The 19,750-nt window shown below is 47.8% G+C and overlaps 1 protein-coding gene across 1 annotated transcript in view; it reads right to left on the reverse strand.

The window, feature by feature from the left end:
• Positions 1-7,030, reverse strand: part of EDA2R (ectodysplasin A2 receptor) — a 67,485-nt gene extending 60,455 nt beyond the window's left edge. Inside the window, exon 1 of the mRNA XM_082264567.1 lies at positions 7,001-7,030. The gene's annotated coding sequence lies outside the window, so the exon portion shown is untranslated. The remainder of the gene's footprint in view (positions 1-7,000) is intronic.
• Positions 7,031-19,750: the final 12,720 nt, after the last annotated feature.

A 19,750-nucleotide genomic window follows, 5' to 3' on the forward strand; every position in this document is an offset into this window, starting at 1 on the left:
AAGGTTTTCACAGGCATATAGGTCTTATATATACATTTTAAACTGAAGATTGTTTATTTATACTGCACACCTAAATGATGGAATGTAACACCGAGCGCAATCCATGACTGTTACCAGAAAACTCACTAGTAACAACTAGCCTACCGTGTGTTGCTTCATCCCTGTCTGTATACTAATGCAGTGTTTCTCAACCTTTTTCCAGTCGGGCGCCCTTGAAAAGTGTTTCCAGTCTTGAGGCACCCCTGTCCAAGGCTTGGTTCACGTTACTGTATGTCGCGGAACATGCACAAAATCGCGTTCGTTCCTGACACAAAGACAAACGCTGTCTGATGTTTAGGGGTGCCATTGGCAAATGTTGGGTGCTTTTGGTGCGGCCAGGGACTTCTTTCCCTGCATTTCTGCGAGTAGGGTCAGGATTAAAAGTAACATACTTATACACACAGACACATGCACACACACATACAGACAAGTACACATGTACACACATATAGAAACACAATACAAATACAAATAAACACACACAGACATATGCACACACATGTATATATGCACACATACAGAAACGTACACATGTACACACACACACACACACATATAGAAACACATGTACAAATAAACACATACACATACAGACATGTACACACACAAAGTAGACACATACAGTATGTACACACATACAGACACATATGTACACACATACAGACACATACAGTATGTACACACATACAGACACATACAGTATGTACACACATACAGACACATATGTAGACACACACACAGACACATATGTACACACATACAGACACATACAGTATGTACACACATACAGACACATACAGTATGTACACACATACAGACACATATGTACACACATACAGACACATACAGTATGTACACACATACAGACACATACAGTATGTACACACATACAGACACATACAGTATGTACACACATACAGACACATACAGTATGTACACACATACAGACACATATGTAGACACACACACAGACACGAACACATGTATACCCATATGTACACATATACACACACGTACTCATATATACACACACATACGTATAAAGCCCTTTTAAAATGTTTTAGCACAGTACCTTTCCTCATTCAGCCAGTTACTGCACTGTAGGGGGGAGCAGAGAGCACAACACACTCCCCCCTCCCTTTACCCTCACTTTGCTGAGGCGGACGGAGCTTCCTCACAGTGCCGATGTACAGTTTGGCAGGGGATCGGAAGATTGGGCTCATCTGACCGCCCTTCTCTCCCATGATCCCGCGGCACACCTGAGGACCTCTGGCGGCACACCAGAAAGAAAGACTGTACTAATGTACTCAGCCAAGATATACCTGAAAATGGGGGGAGTAAAGCTACGTTCTCCTTTGTGCCACATGGGCACACACAAAAAACATGCATCCCTTTTGTAGAAGTGTGGAGGTGCCATTAATTCTAAATGGCACCCTAACACAACTTGCTAATGTCTCACTCTATAATTGTCACTCCTCTCCTCCGCCTTCCCTCTCTATAGTATCACTCCTCTTCTCCACCTTGCCTCTTCCATAGTGTCGCTCCTCTCCTCTGCCTTCCCTCTCCATAGTGTCCCTCTTCTCCATAGTCTCCCTCCTCTCCTCCACCTCCCCTCTCCATAGCGTCCCTTCTCTCCTCTGCCTCCCCTTTCCATAGTGTCCCTTCTCTCCTCCACCTCCCCTTTCCATAGTTTCCCTCTTCTCCTCTGCCTCCCCCTCTCCATGCTGTCCCTCCTCTTTTCCACCTCCCCTCTCCATAGTGTCCCTCCTTTCTTCGGCCTCCCCTCTCCATAGTGTCCCTCCTCTCCTCCGCCTCCCCTTTTCATAGTGTCCCTTTTCTCCTCCGCCTCCCATTTCCATAGTGTCCCTCTTTCTTCGGCCTCCCCTCTCCATAGTGCCCCTCCTTTCCTCCGCCTCCCCTCTCCATAGTTTCCCTCCTTTCCTCCGCCTCCCCTCTCCATAGTGTCCCTCCTCTCCTCCACCTCCCCTCTCCATAGTGTCCCTCCTCTTCTCCGCCTCCCCTCTCTATAGTGTCCTTCCTCTCCTCTGCCTCCCCTCTCCAAAGTGTGACTCCTCTCCTCCGCTTTCCCTCTCCATAGTGTCCCTCCTTTCCTCCGCCTCCCCTCTCTATAGTGTCCCCCCTCTCCTCCACCTCCCCTCTCCATAGCGTCCCTCCTTTCTTCCGCCTCCCCTCTCCATAGTGGGGGGGGGGGCTCTGATGGAGACCCTGATTTACGGGGGGGGGGGGCTCTAATGGAGACCATAATGTATGGGGGGCTCTGATGAAGACCCTGATGTACGGGGGCTCTAATGGACACCCTGATGTATGGGGCCTCTGATGAAGACCCTGATGTACGGGGGGCTAATGAAGATCCTGATGTATGGGCCAGTGGCAGCCTGTCTATAGGGGGCGTAGGGGCGCCGCTCCCACCAAAAAAAAAAAGAAAAAAAAAAAGATTGAAAAAAGAAAAAAAAAAAGATTAAAAAAAAATGTAATTTTTAGCCCACTAGGGGCGCCGGACTTAGTGGTGGCTATGGGGGGGGGTGGGGTTTTCCACCCCATGTGCGGAGGGCAGAGGCGCCGATTGGCGGCCTTCTGGGGGTCACCGGGGCGCAGAGCAATGCGCCCCGACACTCCCTACTTTTGTGATGTCCTGGCTGTGATTGGTCCAGACTCCAGCCTGGACCAATCATCATTCAGGACATCCTGACCCTGCTGACGTAGTTGGGGGTGGTGCCGGTGAGTGCGTGCGTCAGTCACTCACCGTCACCGCCCGATCTCCTTCCCGCCGGACCGGTGTAGCATGACGATCTGCCAGAGAGAGGTGGTTTGCCTGCCCGCCGCCGTCAGAACAGAAGAAGGAAGAAGAGGACTCTCGAGGAGAGGAGCAGCGCCGTGGATGTCTCACTCACCGCCCGATCTCCGTCACCTTCCCGCCGGACCGGTTCCCGCCTCCATCAGAAGAAGGAAGAAGAGGACTCAAGGAGAGGAGCAGCGCGCCGTGGACGTCTCGCAGGCAGCCCAGGAGAGCAGGTAAGTGATTGAAGACGCAGTAGCGCGATGCCATGACCTGTGACCTGACCTGTGACATGACTGTGACATGACTGTGACATGACCTGTGACATGCCCTTACCATGACCTGTGACATGCCTATACCATCACCTGTGACATGCATGTACCATGACCTGTGCCATGCCCTTACCGTGACCTGTGACATGCCTGTACCATGACCTGTGACATGCCTGTACCATGACCTGTGCCATGCCCTTACCATGACCTGTGACATGCCTATACCATCACCTGTGACATGCATGTACCATGACCTGTGCCATGCCCTTACCATCACCTGTGACATGCCTATACCATCACCTGTGACATGACCTGTGACATGACCTGGGACATGACCTGTGACATGCCCTTACCATGACCTGTGACATGCCTATACCATGACCTGTGACATGTATGTACCATGACCTGTGCCATGCCCTTACCATCACCTGTGACATGCCCTTACTATGACATGTGACATGCCCTTACCATGACCTGTGACATGACTGTACCATGACCTGTGCCATGCCCTTACCATGACCTGTGCCATGCCCTTACCATGCCCTGTGCCATGCCTGTACCATGACCTGTGCCATGACCTGTGTCGTGACCTGTGACATGCCTGTACCATGACCTGTGCCATGACCTGTGACATGCCCTTACCATGACCTGAGACATGCCTATACCATCACCTGTGCCATGCCCTTCCCATGACCTGTGCCATGCCCTTACCATGACCTGTGCCATGCCTGTACCATGACCTGTGCCATGCCTGTACCATGCCCTTCCCATGACCTTACCATGACCTGTGCTATGCCCTTACCATGACCTGTGCCATGCCTTTGCCATGACCTGTGACATGCCTGTGTCATGAACTGTGCCATTACCTGTGACATGTCCTTACCATGACCTGTGACATGCCTGTACCATCACCTGTGCCATGCCCTTACCATGACCTGTGCCATGCCTGTGTCATGACCTGTGCCATGACCTGTGACATGCCTGTAATCACCTGTGACATGCCTGTACCATGACCTGTGCCATGCCTGTACCATGCCTGTGTCATGACCTGTGCCATGACCTGTGACATGCCCTTACCATGACCTGTGACATGCCTATACCATCACCTGTGACATGCCTATACCATCACCTGTGACATGCCTGTACCATCACCTGTGCTATGCCCTTACCATGACCTGTGCCATGCCTATACCATCTCCTGTACATGACCTGTGACATGCCTGTACCATCACCTGTGCCATGCCTATACCATCACCTGTGCCATGCCTATACCATCATCTGTGCCATGCCTGTACCATCACCTGTGCCATGTCTGTACCATTACCTCAAAGTCACGCAATTTTTACCACGTTTTTTTGCCGCGAAGCAATACCTATTACATTTTTCTTTTTGCGCCCCCCCCCCCAAACTTTTGAGCACCAGCTGCCACTGGTATGGGCGGCTCTGATGAAGACCCTGATGTACGGGGGGCTCTAATGGACACCTTGATGTATGGGGAGCTCTGATGAAGACCCTGATGTATAGGGGGCGCTGATGAAGACCCTGATGCATGGGGGGTCTCTGATGGGGACCCTGATGTATGGGGGGCTATGTTGGAGATCCTGATTTACAGGGGGCTTTGATGGAGACCCTGATGTAATGGGGGGAACGCTGATGGAGGCCCTGATGTAATAGGGGGCTCTGATGGAGACCCTGATGTACGAAGGGCTCTGATGGAGACCCTGATGTATAGGGGGCTCTGATGAAGACCCTGATGCATGGGGGGTCTCTGATGGGGACCCTGATGTATGGGGGGCTATGTTGGAGATCCTGATTTACAGGGGGCTTTGATGGAGACCCTGATGTAATGGGGGGAACGCTGATGGAGGCCCTGATGTAATAGGGGGCTCTGATGGAGACCCTGATGTACGAAGGGCTCTGATGGAGACCCTGATGTAAAGGGGGCTCTGATGGAGACCCTAAAGTAAGGGGGGGGGCTTTAATAGGGAACTTGATGTAATAGGGGGTTCTGATGGAGACCCTGATGTGATGGGGACTCTGATGGGAACCCTGATGTAAGGGGGGGCTGTGATTATGGCTCCATGTACACGGGACGTTGGAAATGGCCGTTTAGGAGCAGTTGGGCGTTTTTTTCAGAAGCCCCTGAACGCAGCTCCATGTTATCTTCTCTGTCCATGTACACAGGGTCATTTACAGTCATTTGCAGGCAGTTGCGTTCAGAGACTTTTTTTAGAACGCAATTATTTGCGTTCGAACGTGTGTTTCCCGGCGTTTCAAACGCACAAACGCGTCTGAACGCGTCCGAACGCGATGACCCGCGTTTAGTGTTTGCGTTTTTCCATTTTAAAGGGGAATAATTTTTTTGACCTCTAGGAACGGTTCTAAACGCAAACGCCCGCAAATGCCGCTAAACGCGGGTGCAAACGCGACCTAACGGATGTTTCAAACGTCCTAAAAATTCCAGCATTCAAAGGGACTTTGAACAACGTTCCGTGTACATAGAGCCTTAGACCCTGATGCAATGGGGACTCTGATGGGGACTCTGATGTAATGGGGACTCTGATGTAATGGGGACCCTGATGTAATGGGGACCCTGATGTCGGGGGGCTCTAACGGGGACCTTGATGTATGGAGGGCTCTGATGGTTGAGAGGAATCTCATTTTTGTCATCCCCTGAATATTTGAAAAAAATACATTTGTACTAAAAGTGTGGAGCCCCCTGTACTACATAGCTGATAATAGATGTAAAAGAGATTGTATAGTGTATGGTGAGTTTCAGTAAGTGAGTCCAGTTGGAAAAGTATTATAAGAAGGAGACATGAACATTGGCAGAATCCATCCTCCCCAGTCCCAGTCACTTTCCTCTTAGTACATAATGGGGGGGGGGGGGGGGTGAAGGGAATGTCTCCTGTCTATGGAGCCCCCGCAGTAGTCACATATCTCTTGTCCGTCCACCCCCGGGCTCCCAGTATTAATATCCCGGAGTGGAGGGGGACGGTCCTACAAGTCCCGACTTGTTCGCAGCACATGTCTCCGCAGCCGCCCGTCCCCTCCGCCCACACTGCCTAAAAATACCCGGCCTAGGGATCCACATCACAGGGTGACCCATACAGGGGACCTTCCTCATCCTCATCCTACTGATCCCTACTGTGCAACAAGTCATCCATCCGATTACCAATCTAATCCGACAATACAGGAATATATATATATGTATACCCGACAATACAGGAATATATATATATGTATACCCGACAATACAGGAATATATATATATATGTATACCCGACAATACAGGAATATATATATATATATATCTGACAATACAGGAATATATATATATATGTATACCCGACAATACAGGAATATATATATATATATATCTGACAATACAGGAATATATATATATATGTATACCCGACAATACAGGAATATATATATATATGTATACCCGACAATACAGGAATATATATATATATATATATATATATATCTGACAATACAGGAATATATATATATATGTATACCCGACAATACAGGAATATATATATATATATCTGACAATACAATAATGTAACACGTAATTAATAATCTCTCTATATATGAGGAATAGAAGGAGTTATAATTAGATCCGACATCCAGTAATGTAAATATTTACATAATAATATACACGGCTCTATAATTCTGGCAGCACAACACTAGAAGAAGATAGAATCAGGTGTGAAGCGATCCATGGATGATACAATGTTACCCTCAGCGGGACACCGAGGATCCCATGTGCTGTGGATGAGTCCGGGCATGTCCTGTAGGGATCTCTGTGATCCCTTCTCCCCCGGTGACACCCCCCCCCCCCTCCCCCTCCCCCCCATACAATAGATGGGATCCCCGATCTTACCTGTCCGCTCCCCCGGGTTCCTCTATGGGAAGATCGCACTGATGAGTAATAAGTTGATGAAATCGCTGGTAATGTTCAGAGTACAGTAAGCTGGGATGACACGAGGCCCCCGCCCCCCTCCGTGCTGTGATTGGAGGGAAGGGCTAGAGTGGGCGGGGTAGGGCTGTGCTTGTGAATGGGGGAGAGATTGTAAACAAAGAAATGTGTGAAAGTGTGAGTATAGAGTGTGACTGTGTGTGAGAGTGTGACTGTGTGTGTGTGAGAGTGTGACTGTGTGTGTATGAGAGTGTGATTAAATGTGTGAGTATGAGAGTGTGACTGTGTGTGAGAGTGTGAATAAATGTGTGTGTATGAGAGTGTGACTGTGTGTGTGTGAGAGTGTGAATAAATGTGTGTGTATGAGAGTGTGACTGTGTGTGTATGAGAGTGTGACTGTGTGTGTATGAGAGTGTGACTGTGTGAGAGAGTGTGAATAAATGTGTGTGTATGAGAGTGTGACTGTGTGTGTATGAGAGTGTGACTGTGTGTGTATGAGAGTGTGACTGTGTGTGTATGAGAGTGTGACTGTGTGTGTATGAGAGTGTGACTGTGTGTGTATGAGAGTGTGACTGTGTGAGAGAGTGTGAATAAATGTGTGTGTATGAGAGTGTGACTGTGTGTGTGAGAGTGTGACTGTGTGTGTGTGTGAGAGTGTGACTGTGTGTGTGAGAGTGTGACTGTGTGTGTGAGAGTGTGACTGTGTGTGTATGAGAGTGTGATTAAATGTGTGAGTATGAGAGTGTGACTGTGTGTGAGAGTGTGAATAAATGTGTGTGTATGAGAGTGTGACTGTGTGTGTATGAGAGTGTGACTGTGTGTGTGTGAGAGTGTGACTGTGTGTGTGTGAGAGTGTGACTGTGTGTGAGAGTGTGACTGTGTGTGTGTGAGAGTGTGACTGTGTGTGAGAGTGTGACTGTGTGTGTGTGAGAGTGTGACTGTGTGTGAGAGTGTGACTGTGTGTGTGTGAGAGTGTGACTGTGTGTGAGAGTGTGACTGTGTGTGAGAGTGTGACTGTGTGTGAGAGTGTGACTGTGTGTGAGAGTGTGAATAAATGTGTGTGTATGAGAGTGTGACTGTGTGTGAGAGTGTGACTGTGTGTGTATGAGAGTGTGACTGTGTGTATGAGAGTGTGAATAAATGTGTGAGTATGAGAGTGTGACTGTGTGTGTATGTGTTTGTGTATGAGAGTGTGAATGTGTGTTCCCTGCAGGAGAAAGTACACAGAGAACTTTCACTTGTAGCTCTATAGCTTTATACACTTTGTAGGGAAAAAAATCTGGAGAGAAAAGGGAGAGCGAGAGAGAGAAAAGAGGAGAGATAGAGAAGAGGGAGAAGATAGAGAGAGAGAGAAGAGAGAGGAGAAGGAGAAGAGAGAGAGGAAAGGGAGAAGAGAGAGAAGAGGAGAGAGGGGAGAGAAGAGAGAGAGGAAAGGGAGAAAATAGAGAAGAGGAGAGAGGGGAGAGAAGAGAGAGAGGAAAGGGAGAAGAGAGAGAAGAGGGGAGAGAAGAGAGAGAGGAAAGGGAGAAGAGAGAGAAGAGGGGAGAGAAGAGAGAGAGAGAGGAAAGGGAGAAAAGAGAGAAGAGGAGAGAGAAGAGAGAGAGGAAAGGGAGAAGAGAGAGAAGAGGAGAGAGGGGAGAGAAGAGAGAGAGGAAAGGGAGAAGAGAGAGAAGAGGGGAGAGAGGAGAGGGAGATGAGAGAGAAGAGGGGAGAGAAGAGAGAGAGAGGAAAGGGAGAAAAGAGAGAAGAGGGGAGAGAAGAGAGAGAGGAAAGGGAGAAGAGAGAGAAGAGGGGAGAGAAGAGAGAGAGGAAAGGGAGAAGAGAGAGAAGAGGAGAGAGGGGAGAGAAAAGAGAGGAGAGAGGGAGAAGAGAAAGAAGAGGGGAGAGGGAGAAGAGGACAGAGGAGAGAGAAGAGAGAGAGGAAAGGGAGAAGAGGAGAGAGAGGAAAGGGAGAGGAGAGAGGGGAGAGAAGAGAGAGAGGAGAGGGAGAAGAGAGAGAGAGAGGAGAGGGAAGAGAGAGAGGGAGCAGAGAGAGGGGGGTGGAGAGAAGAGAGAGGGGGAGGGAGAGAGACAGAAGAGCGAGGGAGGAGAGAGAGAGAGGAAGGAGGGAGGGAGGAGAAAGGAAGAGGGAGGGAGGGAGGGAGGAAGGAGAGAGAGAGAAAGCGGAGGGAGATGTCACGGAACCATGAACCAGACGTACAACAACAGATAAGTGAAAATAAGACAGCTTTATTGAAAAACAAGCTATAAAGCAAAAGTCCAAACGGATGGCGAAACCGATGCAGAGTCTTGCGAAGCCAGGGGTCTGGAACCAGCAGGGTAGTCAGACGAAGCCAGGATCAGGATCCAACAGGGTAGTCAGACGAAGCCAGGATCAGGAACCAACAGGGTAGTCAGACGAAGCCAGGATCAGGAACCAACAGGGTAGTCAGACGAAGCCAGGATCAGGAACCAACAGGGTAGTCAGACGAAGCCAGGATCAGGAACCAACAGGGTAGTCAGACGAAGCCAGGAACAGGAACCAGAAGTAGCAGCAGTCTTAGTAGCATGTGAACACAGGAGGACCAAGCAGGGAACTGAGCCACAGACCTCCTATATATATGAGCTAGGCATCCAGCTCCTCCCAGTGGGAAGGAGGAGCCGCAGGGTGGGAGGCTACAAGAAACCCAGAAACCAAGATGGCCGCCAGCACATGTCAAACGAAGGAGAACAGCAAGGAGGTAAGACCATGACAGGAGAGAGCAAGAGGGAAGCGAGAGAGAGGAGAGAGAAGAGAGAGAGGAAAGGGAGAAGAGAGAGAAGAGGACAGAGGAGAGAGAGAGGAAAGGTAGAAGAGAGAGAAGAGGAGAGAGAGGAAAGGGAGAAAGAGAAAAGGAGAGAAGGGAGAGAAGAGAGAGAGGAGAGGGAGAAGAGAGAGAGGAGAGGGAAGAGAGAGAGAGAGGGAGCAGAGAGAGAGGGGGGAGAGAGGAGAGAGAAGAGAGAGGGGGAGGGAGAGAGACAGAAGAGCGAGGGAGGAGAGAGAGAGGAAGGAGGGAGGAGAAAGGAAGAGGGAGGGAGGAAGGAGAGAGAGAGAGAGAAAGCGGAGGAAGAGAGCGAGAGGGAGGCGAGAGAGAGAAGAGAGAGAGGAAAGGGAGAAGAGAGAGAAGAGGAGAGAGGGAAGAGAGGGGAGAGAGAGGAGAGGGAGAAGAGAGAGAGAGGAGAGGGAAGAGAGAGAGAGATGAGAGGGAAGAGAGAGAGGGAGTGAGAAGAGAGAGGGGGGAGAGAGAGAGAGAGAGGAAGGAGGGAGGGAGGAGAAAGGAAGAGGGAGGGAGAGAGGGAGGGAGGAAGGAGAGAGAGAGAAAGCAGAGGGAGAGAGCAAGAGGGAGGCGAGAGAGATGGAGAGATGAAAGAGAGGGATTAGAGAGACGAGAGAGACAAGAGAGGGGAGAGAAAGAGAAGAGAGTAGGGAGGGAGAGGAGAGAAGAGAGAGAGAGGAGAGAAAGAAAGGAGAGAGAGAGAGAAACTCGCTCATCCATGTCTTTATGGTCCTTACTTCGTGCACTGGTGCGCAGTCATGTTGGAACAGGAAGGGCCATCCCCAAACTGTTCCCACGAAGTTGGGAGCAATACATTGCCCAAAATGTCTTGGTATGCTGACGCCTTAAGAGTTCCCATCACTGGAACTAAGGGGCCAAGCCCAACCCCTGAAAAAGAACCCCACACCACGATCCCCCCTCCACCAAATGATTTGGCACCCCAATCGAGCAAACAGAATCACGGGACGTTTGTCGCCCAAAAGAAGATCCAGAAGATTCTGTTTGCGAAATTTTGTCGCGATTTGTCGGGCGACCCGGAACGCTATGGTGTGAATGGAGCCTAAACCAATGACCTATAGGGGGCTTTTGAAGCGTCACATATAGAAAATATAGGGTACTAAAGTCTGTCACCATTTCACGTTTTGTTGCCATTTCCACCAAAAAATTTGCACCAGCGTACAAGGCAAGGTCCATAAAGACATGGATGAGCGAGTTTGGGGTGGAAAAACTTGACTGGCCTGCACAGAGTCCTGACCTCAACCCGATAGAACACCATTGTGATAATTTAGAGTGGAGACAGGCCTTCTCGGCCAACATCAGTACCTGACCTCACAAATACACTTCTAGAAGAATAGTCAAACATTCCCATAGACACACTCCTAAACCTTGTAGACAGCCTTCCCAAAAGAGCTTAAGCTAATATAGCTGCAAAGGGTGGGCCAACTCAATATTGAACCCTACAGACAAAGACTGTGATACCATTTAGGTTCACGTGGGTGTAAAGGCAGGAGTCCTAATACTTTCGACAATATAGTGTGTGTGTGTGTGTGTGTATATATATATATATATATATATATATATATATATATATATATATATGTATATATGTACAGTATATATGTAGCACCCTTTTTCTTTTAGGTAGGTGCCAGGCAAATTATAAGGGAGATCTTGTCTGCTTATCAGAGGGGTCCAATTGTTCAGCTAGGCTGTCATGTGTTCTCAGGTGTGCCTGTTGGGCTTGGGAAGTCTCCCCACTATGTCCAATGGGGGCTTCCATTGAACAGTGGAGGAAACCTGGCCAATAGCACACCAGGGCTTGAATCTATCCAGAAGGCAGAATCTGCCGCAATGCATCCTGGGAAGGGGTACAAGTCTGAGGGGGGCACATGACAGGGTGTCTTTGGCGGGAAGCAGAGTCCCAGGAGGAGGGTGACGGCTGTCTCTCCTGCTGTCAGCGCTAGTGAAGGTGTCCTTGGCGGTCGGCCTGAAGGACAGAAGGTTGAGCTGAGCTGCAAAAAGGGATCTGGTGTGCGGTGGACTGTGTGGAGCTGCTGGGCAGGAGTTTTTAAGGAAAGCAGTGCCGTGAGTACTGGAAACTACCCAGGGGTCTGCCTAGGATAGGGGACCACTCCAGAAGGTCTGAGAGATCGAGAGCCAGCTAACCAGTAGAGAAGGCTGAGAAAAGGGGGTGCCAGGGTCTGAGCCTTGAAGATAAATGTGAGAAAAAGGGGCGCCGGTGCGGGCTCTGAAGTGTTACAGCAGTGCAGCAGATTAACAAGTAGCTACCTCCGCCAGGAGGGCTAAAGGGAGCAGTACAGAGGACTTTGTGCCATAAAAGGAGTGTCAGAAGTCAGCTCAGAGTTAACCGACAGCAAGTCAGCGTTAACCAGTGCCAACCGGCGTTGACCGGCATCCAGCCAGCGTCAAGTCAGCATCAATAGGCATTTTTCAGTTGTCCCATACAAATTGTGCATAGTTGAGCCAGAGGAGTATCCCACTCATCTCTTCTCCCATACAACATAGTTACATAGTTACATAGTTAGTGAGGTTGAAAAAAGACATCAGTCCATCCAGTTCAACCTATGATGTGTGTGTGTTTGCTTTTAACCATACATTGTGTACCCCTGTATGTTGTGGTCTCCAAGGTGCCCATCTAATAGTTTTTTGAAACTATCAATGCTCCCAGCTGATACGACTGCTTGTGGAAGAGAATTCCACATCCTTACCGTTCTTACAGTGAAGAACCCCTTACGCATTTTAAAGTTAAACCGCCTTTCCTCTAGTTTTAGTGAATGGCCACGTGTCTTATTGTATCTCCTCTCTCTGAATAGTTTGTTCCTTATGCTAGGGTCGCCAGTACAGTATTTGTACATTGATATCATATCCCCCCTCAATCGTCTCTTCTCCAGAGAGAATAAGTTCAGTGCTTGTAGTCTTTCCTCATAGCTGATGTCCTCCATTCCCCTAATTATTTTTGTTGCCCTTCTCTGGACTCTTTCCAATTCCAGCACATCCTTCCTGAGGACCGGTGCCCAGACCTGGACAGCATACTCCAAATGTGTCCGGACCAGAGTCTTGTAGAGTGGAAGAATAAACCTAAAAAACCCAAAGATACTGGACTGTTTCTTGTCTCAGTGCTCACACTTGTAAAACATGCCTTAATGTGCTGTTGTTGCTAGTGGTAACCCTGGCGGACCCACATCCAGCAAAACAGCTGGGAATCCTGCTACATTTGGGGGCTCGTCCGGGATTTCGCCATGGGTTACTGGGTCAGTTGCCCTTGGCAATGGCCAAGGAAAATGTCGAAAATCTAAATTTTTGTGTCCGGAACTTTTTTTCAAACTCAAACCAAGTGTGAGGTCAGCTCTGCGGGAGGCAGGGAGAGGGGGATGAAGATTGAAGTGCATATGGAAGGTTGCCCATGGCAACGCAAATGTTCAAGTCAATTCTGCAAGATGGTGGGAACCTTCCATTTCAGTTATGACATATTCAGTGGTATATGCATTTTTTTGGGCATTTTTTAGGCGTCTTTGGAGGCAGCCATAACATCTGAACTTCTGTATAGGGGTATATATACACACACACATATATGTATTTATACACATACACACATATAGGTGTGATAGGAGCGGAGCCCTATGCCTGCAAATAATTTCATTAGCGCAGGCATAGGGTTCTGCTACTTTCACACCTATATGTGTATGTGTATGTATACATACATGTGTGTGTGTATATATGCCCCTACACAGAAGTTCAGATGTCATGCCTGCCTCCAAAGACGTCCACAAAAAAGCCCAATAAGACGCCTGAAACAAAAAACGGCCAGGTGTAAAAGTAGCGGAGCCACTACCCTGCTCTACTGCAATTTTAATACAAACGATCTTTTTTCTATGGCGGTCACCCTGCCATGGAAGAGTTTGGTCACCCTGCCATAGCAGTCAGAGTCAGTTCACCCTACACTACACTACGGTCACCCTGACACTTAACACTTTCCCTACAGAAACTAGATTATTGAATCTAACTATAGTGGAAAATAGTACCCTAACTACACTAGATATCCCTTTCCTCACACTAATAATTGCTAAATGACACTTTTGAAGCAGGAGTAACAGAATTGCTTCCACTCTCTTCCACAGCCCTGTATTAAAGTGCTAGAGAAGGCCATGGCAAAACCTTCAGTTTACGCTTCTTGATGTAATCCCCCGTGGATTTCGAGGTGTGTTTAGGATCATTATCCATTTGTAGAAGCCATCCTCTCTTTAAAAACGTAAAGAAGTCCCGCGCTATGGGTAAAGGGATGGGAAAATAGGCTGCAGCCTCCCTTAAATATAACCAACGGTTATATCAAAAGAAAAAAACTAAAGGGGAAGGGAAGTGGTGCTGCCTGGAAATAGGTGGCAAATATAATAAATATGTGTTGACTGATAGTGCAACTCTATCAATGGTATAAATCAAAAGACATGTAATACAAATCAATAAAATTATAAACCATAAACTCTGAGTGATTCATACATATAAAATTGACCAATATAATATGTACTCTAAGCATTCCATACATGTATAGATAGAGTGATTGAGTGATGTGATCTAGGCCCAGTGGCTGGCCTAGTAAGCCCCTGTTCACACTGGGGCGACCTGTCAGGCGACCTGGTTGCCTGACAGGTCGCCGTAGGTCGCCTGCCATACAGAAGCTATGGACCCGTTCTAATAGGAGCAACACAAGTCGCTCCGACTTAGAAAAAGGGTCCGGAACTTCTTTGGGGCGACCCGGAGCTACCTGCATAGACTTCAATGTTATGAAGTCCGTGCCGGCCGCTCCAAGGTCGCGGGGCGAGCAGCGCGCCGCGACCTGTGAGGTCGTCCGGCGAGTTAGCGTCGCCCCAGTGTGAACGGGGGCTAAGGTGACTGAGTGATAAATAATGCAATCGAATAAATATTGATCACATAACATATATATATATAAATAAATATAAATTGTGCTGATAAATCCAAAAAATCAGTGTGATATATAATAGAATAGTGGCTGGTGCTCTGGGCAGTTGGAAGTTGAAAACCTAGATAATTATAAAGTGACCAGTGCTAGGTGGGAGTTAAAGAGTGAAAAAACTAGTATAACTTTAAAAAATTAAAAGTGACCAGCGCAAATTACCATTAGTGATGTCATATGACAAAGATATTGATAAATATATTGTACAATGTAATCCCAGGTATTATGTGTATCAGAAATAATAGTCCGTATTTAAAAGTGGAGAAATTTTCAAATGGTGCTCCAACTTAATTGCGTGCAAAAGGCGTGCCAAAAAACGATGGGTGCTCAAAGTGGCTCTAATTAAGAGTGCACTCACCAGAGTGCCTAACCCCACACAGGGGTGTTAGGCAGGGGTTAAATAACTGTAACCACAGTATGGGATGGTTCTCCTGGCGGTCCCAAGTGATCCTGAATCCCCGTATTCTTATGAATGGTAACCGGGGGAGGAGGTGGATGTATATCCTCGCCTTAGTGTTGTCCTCTCCTCTCATCTCTCTTTAACTTCAGCTTTTTCACAGATGGCATCAAGTTACAATCCAAAATTTGCTGAAATTTTATTGAATTCATTTTTCCTTCTACTTGTGAGATGTTCCCTGTGCCACTGGCTGCAATACAACCCCAAAGCATGATTGATCCACCCCCATGCTTAACAGTTGGACAGAGGTTCTTTTCATTAAATTCTGTGCCCCTTCTTCTCCAAACTGTAACGCTCCTGCGTTTTTGTAACAAGATGGATTTGCAGCTGCAGAAATCTCCACTCAGCAGTCATGTAGAGATGTGTTGAAATACCAATTCCAACTCCCAAGACTCATCACTGTGGCCTGCCTGATTCAGCATACAAATATACACACTCAATAAGATGTTCCTGGAGTGATAGATGTATATAGCAGTATAGTGGTGATGTGCTGAAGGGACAGGTATGAACAGTGACAGTAGATGGCAAGCACTCGAGAGAAATGTTCAGGAGAGTATAGATGGTAACAGGTAGGATGCAGATAGGTTAGCAATCATGTATGGTAGTAGGTGGTAGGATAGCAGATGACATACAGGAGAGACTAACCCAGTGCAAGGATAGATGTTAGTAGGCTCAAGAGCTAGCAATCTAAATAACAGTGCAGATGATAGGTTTAGTATTGCATAGAGAGTGACAGTCTTTAGTGAGCAATAGATATAGTGTAAGTAGGTTTTATGGAGGTTTCCCCTGCGGGGTACTTATCACTAGAGAGTAGGTTAGTAGCGGGGTCCGGTAATGAGGAGTGATCCGGTAGCGAGATACAGGGATCAGGAGCGAGGTTCCGGTCTGTTCAAGGCAAAGGAAAGCAACTGGAGGTTCCGACAGCGAGACACACTAGCAAGCATGTGGACAGCCAAGCAGGTTGAACGAACGATGTGAGTGAGACCGCCGGCGGTTGAAATAGGCGCTCTGCGGCGCTCAGCAGTGACCTCATCGCTCTTAAAGGTATATGCGTACCACCTAAAGGGAAAGGTGGGACGCATTGAAAAGAAAGTAGTAAATAAGGGTACTAGAGGTACCAGAATCTTACACAAACGTACCTTTGCTCATTCCGGCCAAAAAGTTAAATTTTAACCTCGTCGGTCCACAGAACTTGTTTCCAAAATGCATCAGGCTTGTCTATATGTTCATTTGCAAACTTCAAACGCTGATTTTTGTGGTGAGGACGTAGAAGAGGTTTTCTTCTGATGACTCTTCCATGAAGACCATATTTGTACAAGTATCTCTTTATAGTGGAATAGTGTACCACAACTCCAGTGTCTGCCAGGTCTTTCTGGAGGGGTCGTGCAGTCAAACATGGGTTTTGAATTGTTTTTCTCACAATCCTGCGAGCTGTTCTGTCTGATATTTTTCTTGATCTTCCAGATCTTGCTTTAACTTCCACTGTTCCTGATGACTGCCATTTCTTAATTACATTCCGAACAGAGGATATTGACATCTGAAAACGCTTTGCTATCTTCTTATAGCCTTCTCCAGCTTTGTGAGCGTCAACTATTTTCAGTTTCAGTTTTCTAGAAACTGCTTAGAAGATCCCATGGTGCTGATTGTTGGGGCAAGGTCAGATGAGTCTGGGCATTTAAAACCTTTGAGATTGACATCACCTGGTCTTCCCAGACGATGATTGAGAACAATTCATGACACTGGCAGGTCTCAGCCTTGCAAAGGGGGCAGTGCATGCTATAAACTCTGCAGGGTGCCCAAACTTTTGCAGACGCCATTTTTTTGTTTTCTGTAATTTTGAAAGTGTCAATGATGGAAATAAAATCTAACTTTTGTTGACATATTATAAGAATGTCTAATCTGTAATTTGATGCCTTTTGGAGATTTTTTCTTGGCTTCTTTATGCACATTAATACAAATTTTACCTGGGGTGCCCAAACTTTCGATCACCACTGTACTCTGCTATTAGGCATTGGAAAGCAGGGAAGACATTTATGTCAGTGAACAAAAGCTGCAGCTGCTTAACAGAGAAAGGTCCACGGAGGGACGAAGAAAATGGTGGCCAGGGGCATGAGGAGCAAGGTGCCAGGGGCCAGGTGTGTGTGCAAGCTATATGGACTGATGATGACCGTGCTTATGACAGCGGGACATTTGCTCTATATAGTGAGTGCATCGATACTGTGAATATTGCAGTCGGCCATGCCGGGAGTGGCAGCGGGACTATTTTCAGAGACAGTATGGTGGGCCTTACTTGCACATGTGTTGGGGAGAGGACTATTGACCATGCTTGTGACAGTGGGATAATTCTCTTGCCTGGCAAAGAGGGACAGCTGGCTCCAGGAGAGGGAGGCATGTCTGGCGAGTGACATGGTCCACTTTGCAGCGTGGAGTCAGTGTTGGCAGTGTAGCTAACTGCTGCTGTGGGCAGAGAAAAGTGAAGGCCGGCCCAAGCAGATGTGTGTAACTTGGGAGTCTGAATTCACTCAAGAGGTGACTGGTGCCGAGTCCAGGTTCCTCTGCGCAGGCAGGAGGGGCATGAATCGTGTGATGATGAAGCTGAAGGCCATACAAGCTGACAGTGGACCAGCATTATCAGTGAGAGGGACTCGGTCACTAGGATCTCTGAGGAGAGGGTGCATGCCGGTTCAGCCGGCCGGTAAGTGGCCAGAGGATGCACTGATAGCTACCACAGCAGCAGTAAGGTCTGCTCCTACTCCCAATCCGCAACAAACATGGCCCGCGGCCATCAAGGCCTCACCTACCAGTACTAGTAGTGAGGAGGAAGTTGGGATTGTCAATGTGGGATCCCCCTCGTTCCAGTATAAGTACGGATCTATTGAGGAGGGAATCGATGATTGGGGATCCACTGATGAGAAGGAATAGGGTTGGGGTTCTGAGGCTGGGAGCAGCCCCCAGGCCCTGAAGTCATCACTGTTCCTGATAAGGAAAGAAAAGAGGCTATGGAAAGAGAAGAGTTGGCTCAAAAACTGGGGTTCTGTGAGGCCTAAACTAAGAGAATCCCAGATTTGACTCCACCCTCAAACTACACCCGGGCTCGGGACCAAAACGAGGCATATGACTCTTTGCTTTTGAGGAAAGAGACCCCCTTTTCTTTGCCAGGGAAAGGCAATAGAAAGACACTCCCCCGATTATCTAGAATGCAGAGGTGGATGCAATGCAAGGTGGAAATGGAATATGAATATGATTATCCATATGCTCCTAGGGAGGTCATGCTACTCATTGAGAAACAAAGGGACTTCTGGTGTGATGAAGCAATTTGGGGTTTCCTCTTCATCCCCAAACCTTTTAGAGACTCACCCAGGGCTGACCTTAAAGAAAAATTTGATGCAGTAAAAACCCAATTGTTCTATGGGCGGTCGATTTACATTGATAGAGTGGAGGTCCACCGTCCAGACAGATCAGGCCAGGCCTGGTCCATCCGAGTGAGGGACAGTCAGGGCACCCTTGTCAGGGTCCCCCCCACCCAGAGTACTACATCTAAATATATTTCCTTTTTTCTTTGTGTTGCAAGACTATGTATTCAAGGCTGGCTAGCCATCATCTGGAGAAAATAAATATAATGCTGAATTATCCAAGTTGTTGTTCAGTTGAAATAGTTGTGCTGTTCTACAGACCCCTTGGGCCAGGGCCCTACAAAGATGTTTTACACCTTATAGATCCTTTGGGCCAATGGGCCAGGATCTCTTGTATTACAAATACTGTTTAAGAGATTGAAGAGTTTTCAAGGAAAGAAAACGGGTGGCCGTCACAGTGTTGGGCGGTGCATCCAGGAAGTGTAGAAAAAGGGGTGTTTTGGAAAACCCCTTACATGTCCATGACTCAGCAGGCTCCAGTGGTTTGCCCTGTTTCCTAAGGAGAAGCGTTCTGAGCGACAGCAGGAAGATGCTGTGTCTAACTTCCCCAAGGACTCTATACAGGTAGTCAGTGATAGGACACAGATTCCCCCCAGGAGGAGGGAAGAATTGGATTCAGCGTATCAAGCACTGAAGGGCAGAGGAGTCAGGGAGTGGAGAGTCTGCGCCTTAAAGATAAATGTGAGAAAAGGGGGCGCCGGTGCGGGCCCTGAAGTGTTACAGCAGTGCAGCAGATTAACAAGTAGCTACCTCAGCCAGGAGGGCTAAAGGGAGCAGTACAGAGGACTTTGTGCCACAAAAGGAGTGTCAGAAGTCAGCTCAGGGTTAACCGACAGCAAGTCAGCGCTAACCATCGTCAACCAACCTGCCGGAGTTGACCAGCATCCAGCCAGCGTCAAGTCAGCGTCAATAGGCATTTCTCAGTTGTTCAATACAAATTGTGCATATAAAACAAGAAAGAGCTGCGCTTGGAACAATCAATTCAATAAAAGCGAATAAAAAAGATATATTTAAAAAACTAAGACAACAGCAGCTGCGTCGTCAGGGGCGTGGTTTGGA

This window comes from Pelophylax lessonae, assembly GCF_965119305.1.
Source record: "Pelophylax lessonae genome assembly, chromosome: 7".
In the NCBI taxonomy this organism is placed as follows: Eukaryota; Metazoa; Chordata; class Amphibia; order Anura; family Ranidae; genus Pelophylax; species Pelophylax lessonae.